Below are 6,521 nucleotides of genomic sequence, written 5' to 3'. Positions count from 1 at the left end.
GTGCATAATCGATCACAATATGGGGAACACACACAGCATTTGAATAAGAATGCCCATCAACTGGGGGGACCCCTCAAATATTTTATTGGAAGGGACGAAGGAGCTGGTGGCTCCTGTGCACATACTGCTACGCTTTTGTTTTTATTTATATCTCATAAAATTTATGCACCGCTTAATTGGAAAAAACAACAACCTCAAAACTATTTACAAAAGATAAAACAGTACAATTAAGAAACACGACCCTGCTTTTAAAACATAGAAAAGTGAAAATAGTAAAAAGGATTAAAATTACCCCAACTCTGTAAGCATCTGGGTAGACTTGCCTAAACAGGAATGTTTTTTAGCAGGCGTGGAAAAGAGCTGCAGCGAAGGCGCCTGCTTGATGTCAAGAGGCAGGGAGTTCCAAAGTGTAGGGGCTGCCACACCAAATGATTGAGTTCTTACAAATACAGAAGGGGTGCTTCCGTATGTGGCACCTGTAGCAGGGCCACTTCTGCAGATCAAAGTGGTCAAGTGGGCATATGTAGATTAAGGCGATCTCGTAGGTACACTGGTCCCAAGTTTTGAAGGGCTTTTTACGCTAAGAGTAACAAGCTGAACTTGGCTCGGTAGCAGATTGTGAACCGGCACAGCCCTCTGATCTCACTCCTGGCAGCTATCATGCTGCAGCCGTCTGCACTAACACTTATTCTGGTAATCATTACAACAGCAAATAGGTTTCAAGTAAATAGGTAAATTTTAAGTAAATAAAATACCTTGATAATTTTTTACAAAAGGCAGGTCCAAAATTCAAGTGCATATAAGAGAGAAAGAGAAGTGGAGGGGTGATGGTTCATCTAAGAATGATGAGTTTGTGGCTGCCTTGTAAGAGGCGTGAATCTGTCGATTTCAGTTTCTTTCAGCATTGCAGGGGGTTGGACTAGATGACCCTTGGTGTCCCTTCCAACTCCACAATTCCTAGGATTCACATTTTTCCAGTCTTCAGTTCTCTTCATTCCAACATCATTTTGTGATTTTTTTTAAAAAAAGATGTCCCTATGAAAATTCATCAGCATTCTGGGAAATGATCTATAATGAACTGAAAAAGGTATTTAAATATACCTTCTCTAAGAAACCAGAGGCCTTTCTCTTGGGTATTGTCGGCCAAGGGGTGTTAAAGACGGATATAACTTTTTTTATGTATGCTACAACAGCAGCAAGAATACTTATTGCGAAGTACTGGAAGACACAAGATCTACCCACTCTGGAAGAATGGCAGATGAAGGTGATTGACTATATGGGTCTGGCAGAAATGACGAGCAGAATCCGAAACCAGGGAAGAGAAGCAGCGGAAGAAGAATGGAAAAAATTTAAGGACTATTTAAAGAAATATTATAAAATTAATGAAAGCTAAAATGATGTTGGACTAGAAAATAAATGGTTATTATTAGTAATGGATAAGATAAGGAGAATAAGGAAGATTAAACTAAAATTAAAATAAGGGAAGATTAGAAATTGGAATACAGAAAAGGGAGGCATGAGGAAGTCGGAGAAGTAAGGTATAAGAAAATAAGATCTGAAATTGTACTTGTTTTTGTTTTTGTTTGTTTGTTTGTTGTGTTTATTGTATTGTATTGTTATGTTTCTGTTGTTATAAAAAATTCTTTAATAAAAAATTATATATAAAAAAAAAGAAAATTCATCAGCGTGTGAATGCAAATTTTCCCTAAATTGCACAGTTTTGTTTGCAGTTTTGCCTAATAGCCACATGATTGCAAAGCAACTTCCCCAAGTATAATGCAATTGTGTGTTTTTTCACTAATAGATGTGTGTTGTTTTCACTAATAGATGCAGTTCTGTGGAAACCTTACATTAGCATATGCATTTTTGTATATGTTACTTGGCTGAAGATCTGCCTTGCAAAATTCGGTGCAAATTTTGAAAAATGGCTGAGTCTTTATCGTGTTTTGGAAAATGTGGATCAGATAGGTTTTGACTTTAAATCTCGTTTCTCCTCCATCCCTGTAGGACTTTGTTTCCACACCTGGCAGCGCCACCTGTCACAGCTGCTCCTCCCCACGTACCAAGCAACCAACCTTTTGTTGCACAAGTTAATTATAATCCACTGAACATATAGTATTTCCCCACTTTCTATGGGAGTGCATTTGGAAAGGCTTCGTAAAGGGAGTTTCCTCCCCATCACAGAGGAAGGATTATGCTACCCAGAAACTGAAAACAGAACAGATGCCATTAAGCAAATATATCAGCAACAACTGTACATACCCATAACACACCCACAGAGAGGGAAAGTTGTAGTAGCACCATCCTCTGCAAACATCCTCGCCCACAGGTCCACTGGGAAGACAGGCCAACCCAGAGGTGCCAGAGGAGGAGCTTGGCAACCTACAAGATGCAAGATAACCAGGAGAAACCTACCATTTTGAGCAGCAATAAACAAAGAGCGGTGCAGGGTGTTTACAACTAAGAGGAGCTGGACGAATAAGGAATGCAGCCGATTGTGTGCAGTTCTCCATGCTTGAAACTTCCAGGAGCTTCTTGTCGCAGCAGTTGGCAGAAAGGTAACAGATTACCAGAAAAGGAAGAAGAGGAAAAGGAGAGAGAAGCCAAAGAAGGGAAGGAAGAAATGCAGGAGAAAAAGCCATCACCTAGACGATGCCACAGAGATCAACCTCTTGAGGATGATCGATGTATCAAGCAAGGAAAGTCAGAAGAAAGTGAGGGGTCAGCAGGGAGAAATGACTCAAGAAAGACTAGGAAGGAGGAAAAGGCCGCCAGATGAAATCCGGACCAAGGAAGACGACATCCAGGAAACATTCTGAGCTCAAAAGGTATAAAGACTTGACACCTGTTTTTGAGATCCTGTGTTTAATAGGGGTTTTGTTTTTTGCCATCTTCCAGGTGGAGTCAATAGCTGCTGTGTTTAAAGTTAAGTTGGGGGAATGGAGAACAAGGGGCTCCTGCTCACCCACATCCCAGTTGTGCAAACACTCTGGGGCAAAAGACTCGTTTTTGGAACCATTTTTCAACATGTGTGAGGATGGAGCAATATAGGATTGTGTGTGTGCGTGAGTGTGCAAATACACTCAGTTTCCAGGATCTCCCTTTGCCCATCTATTTTTGAGGGTGTGAGGGAACATACAAATTGGCATCACTTGCTTCCTAAAAGCAGCATGTATGTGGAGGCCTGCATGTACCTCCCATTTACTGTCCTTGCCTATTATTATTATTATTATTATTATTGATTACCACCTTTCACCATAAAATCCCAGGGCAGAAAAATCCAATATGAAAACCTGCTTAAACCGTTTGGAATCATAAGGAGGGTCCTAGAACATATTCTAAGGGCCATCACTCCTGCCCGCTCTGCTCACCATCTGCCAAACTGCCTTCCCCCACACTTGGCCAAACCCCTTCCTTTTACATCTCACCCACTCCATCGCCTATCCCCTCAAAGTTTGCCCCAAGCCCCGCACCTGTAGCAGCCCCCATAATTCCTTAATATTAGTCATGCTGGCTGGGGCTGATGGGAATTGGAGTCCAATAAATACCTGGTAGGCCCTTGGCTCTCCATCCTTGGATTAAGGTGTCCCAGACAAATTATTAGGCATGGTCTCTCCTCTTCAGAGGCCACATAGGTAAAGGTAAAGGACCTGGATGCTGAAGTCCAGTCAAAGGTGACTATGGGGTGCAGTGCTCATCTCGCTTTTCAGGCCAAGAGAGCCAGCATTTGTCCACAGACAGCTTTTCCAAGTCATGTGGCCAGCAGGACGAAACCACTTTTGGCGCAATGGGACACCATTGACAAGGTCCAGAGTGCACGGAAACACCATTTATCTTCTGCCGCAGCAGTACCTATTTATCTACTTGCACTGGTATGCTTTCGAACTGCTAGGTTGGCAGGAGCTGGAACAGAGCAATGGGAGCTCACCACGTTCCAGGGATTTGAACCACCGACCTTCTGATTAGCAAGCCCAGGAGGCTCAGTGGTTTAGACCACAGCGCCACCCTCATAGGAATCCGCCCCAAGCCACGTAGCCCAGTGGTACTCCACATTCTTAGGCAGAGTTGTTGTGGCTGGTGCCCTTTGGGACTGGTAGGGTGGAAGGCAGGGAGCCCCACAGTAGGTGGCGCCAGATCAAATGATTGGTGGAACCAACATATTCTGGTTTTGTCCCCATCCTCCTTCCTGTTGAGTTCTGCAGGGGCAGCCCTAAGACTGAGGAGGAGGAAGCTGACAGGCAGGGCCACCCACTGGGCTGGTTGTCAGTAAAGAAGGCAGGCAGATGAAAGCTGGCAGGAGGCAGACATAGATTGGTAGGACAGGGCCTCATTTGCCCTAATGGACCAGCCTCCACCAGATACACAAGGAAACAGGATATAGAAACAGTGAGGTCAAGCTCCTTCCAGGAGGAAGGTGTAGTAGGTGTAATAGGAACAGGGAGGGAAGGGGTGAGAACAACCGGCAGGCTCAGAAGTGAACTAACAGCAGCAAAATGTTCTCTCTTTTTCTTATTTACGTGTACCGTATATGCCACAAAACAAGCTCAAAGTGGCTGACAACAGAACCACAAAAATGCAAATCAATGCATCATTACAATAACACATCAAATACTAAATTACTTCAAAACGTAATGCGGTGGTCCAGAAAATAACTCAGTCTGGCAATCCAAGTTGAAAATTATTTATCTGATTTCATTACAGTGGTACCTCGGGTTAAGTACTTAATTGGTTTCGGAGGTCTGTTCTTAACCTGAAACCGTTCTTAACCTGAAGCACCACTTTAGCTAATGGGGCCTCCTGCTGCCACGGGAGCACGATTTCTGTTCTCATCCTGAAGCAAAGTTCTTAACTCGAGGTACTATTTCTGGGTTAGCGGAGTCTGTAACCTGAAACGTATGTAACCCAAGGTGCCACTATACTGTGCTTTGGAATTCCCGTGTCCTTTCCTGCCACCTTGTGGTGAAGGGAGAACAACAAAACAAGGTGCACCGGGTTCCATCAAACATCAGGGAGGCCTGGCACCCGTCCAACAGGGCCCGTCACACCCTCCGAAAAGCCCAACAGGGCCCACCCAGCTGCAGAATATGGAGGATCATTGAAAATTGGGGCGCTCTCCCCGCCAGGCTCCCCCATAGATGGTGTGCCTTAAGAAAATAAATGTATTAATAACCCTACTTACCTGGGAATAAGCTTAACTGAATTCAGTAGGACTTACTTCTGAGCAGACATGATTAGGATTGCACTGTAGATATTTAAGGTTTTGTTGTGTATTTTGTTTTGCAAAAGACTGATGGCGCCTGGAGTGATGGCAACTGCATCAGACTAGGGCTGCAGAAGTCTTGATTTGAATCCCTGCTCAGCCCATAAGCTCACTGGGTGCCCTAGGGTCAATCAACTCTTCTCCTAGCCCACCTCACCGGGTTGTTGTGAGAATAACATAAAGTGGGAAGGAAGAGGACCATGTAAGCTCTTTTGTGGAAATGCAGGACATCAATGCAACAGGTACATCAATAATGTTGATATTCTTTTTTTGGTAGGAATCCCAGACTTCACCGAGTGGCCAAACTATCCTCTGCATCATTGTCTGCTCAGAAGTAGAAACGGCGAAGAGACTTGTGACACCTTAAAGACTACATCTCTGGAAATTGTAGCTCAGAAGTTAGCCTCATTGTGTTCAGTGGGATCTGCTCCCAGGTAAGTGGGTTCTGGATTGAAGCCAGGGTGACCAAATGAAAAATAGTTTGGGGCTCCTGCACTTTTAATTGCTGCATAGGAAACTGAATTCTCTCTTCTAACCAACTGTTAAAGGTGCAGAAGCCCCACCCTCTCTTTTTCACCTGACCCCTCTACTTGCAGTCCTTAGTGCACAAGGATGGAAGAATGAGGAAATCCCAATGGAAGAACAGTGGCAAGAAAGACTGATGAGCTATGCGGAACTGGCTAAATTGACATATAAACTGCGTGACAAGGACAACCCTGACTTCAAGGAAGAATGGGAACTTTTCGCCAACTATCTAAAAAGACAGCAAAATGAATTGGACTCCTTGGCAGGTTTTGAATAAACATCCACAAATGTTATTAGTTGAACACATGACAGATAAGGCAAGAAATATGTACAATTTGAGAACATGCAGAGAACAATATGTGCAAAGAAATCAGAGAGGGGAGCTGAGGGAAGTCTTTGGTGGGGGGGAGAGGGAGGGGAGGGGGGAAATAATGTAATTAATTGATTATTTGGACTGATAATTTGGTATGTTGAAAGTGTTTAATAAAAATATTTAAAAATAATAATTGCAGTCCTTAGAAAGCAATCCTATTTCTATTTACTCAAAAGTAAGCCCCACTGAGCCCTTAACTGCACCCCTTAAGACATGGGCAGTCACTTCTGAGCAAACAGGGCGTCTTAGGTGATTATAATATTTTGATTGATTAGAAAAGGTGGCCCTTAATTATGTGGCTCCTTTTAAATTTTAATATCTATTTTTAATGCAGGCACTTTCAAGTCCATAGGCGGCACAGGT

At 43.4% G+C, this 6,521-nt stretch overlaps 1 long non-coding RNA gene across 1 annotated transcript; it reads left to right on the top strand.

Moving 5' to 3' along the window:
• Window positions 1-2,119: 2,119 nt before the first annotated feature.
• Window positions 2,120-6,056, top strand: LOC128403789 (uncharacterized). The gene is made up of 3 exons (XR_008328005.1): window positions 2,120-2,828; window positions 5,538-5,694; window positions 5,857-6,056. It is a non-coding gene; the product is annotated as an uncharacterized LOC128403789 (long non-coding RNA).
• The last annotated feature ends 465 nt before the right edge of the window (window positions 6,057-6,521 follow it).

The sequence above is a fragment of the Podarcis raffonei genome, chromosome 16, assembly GCF_027172205.1.
Source record: "Podarcis raffonei isolate rPodRaf1 chromosome 16, rPodRaf1.pri, whole genome shotgun sequence".
Taxonomy (NCBI): Eukaryota; Metazoa; Chordata; class Lepidosauria; order Squamata; family Lacertidae; genus Podarcis; species Podarcis raffonei.
The sequence above is the reverse complement of the archived record's forward strand: the minus strand, read 5'-3'. Positions and strand labels throughout refer to the sequence as shown.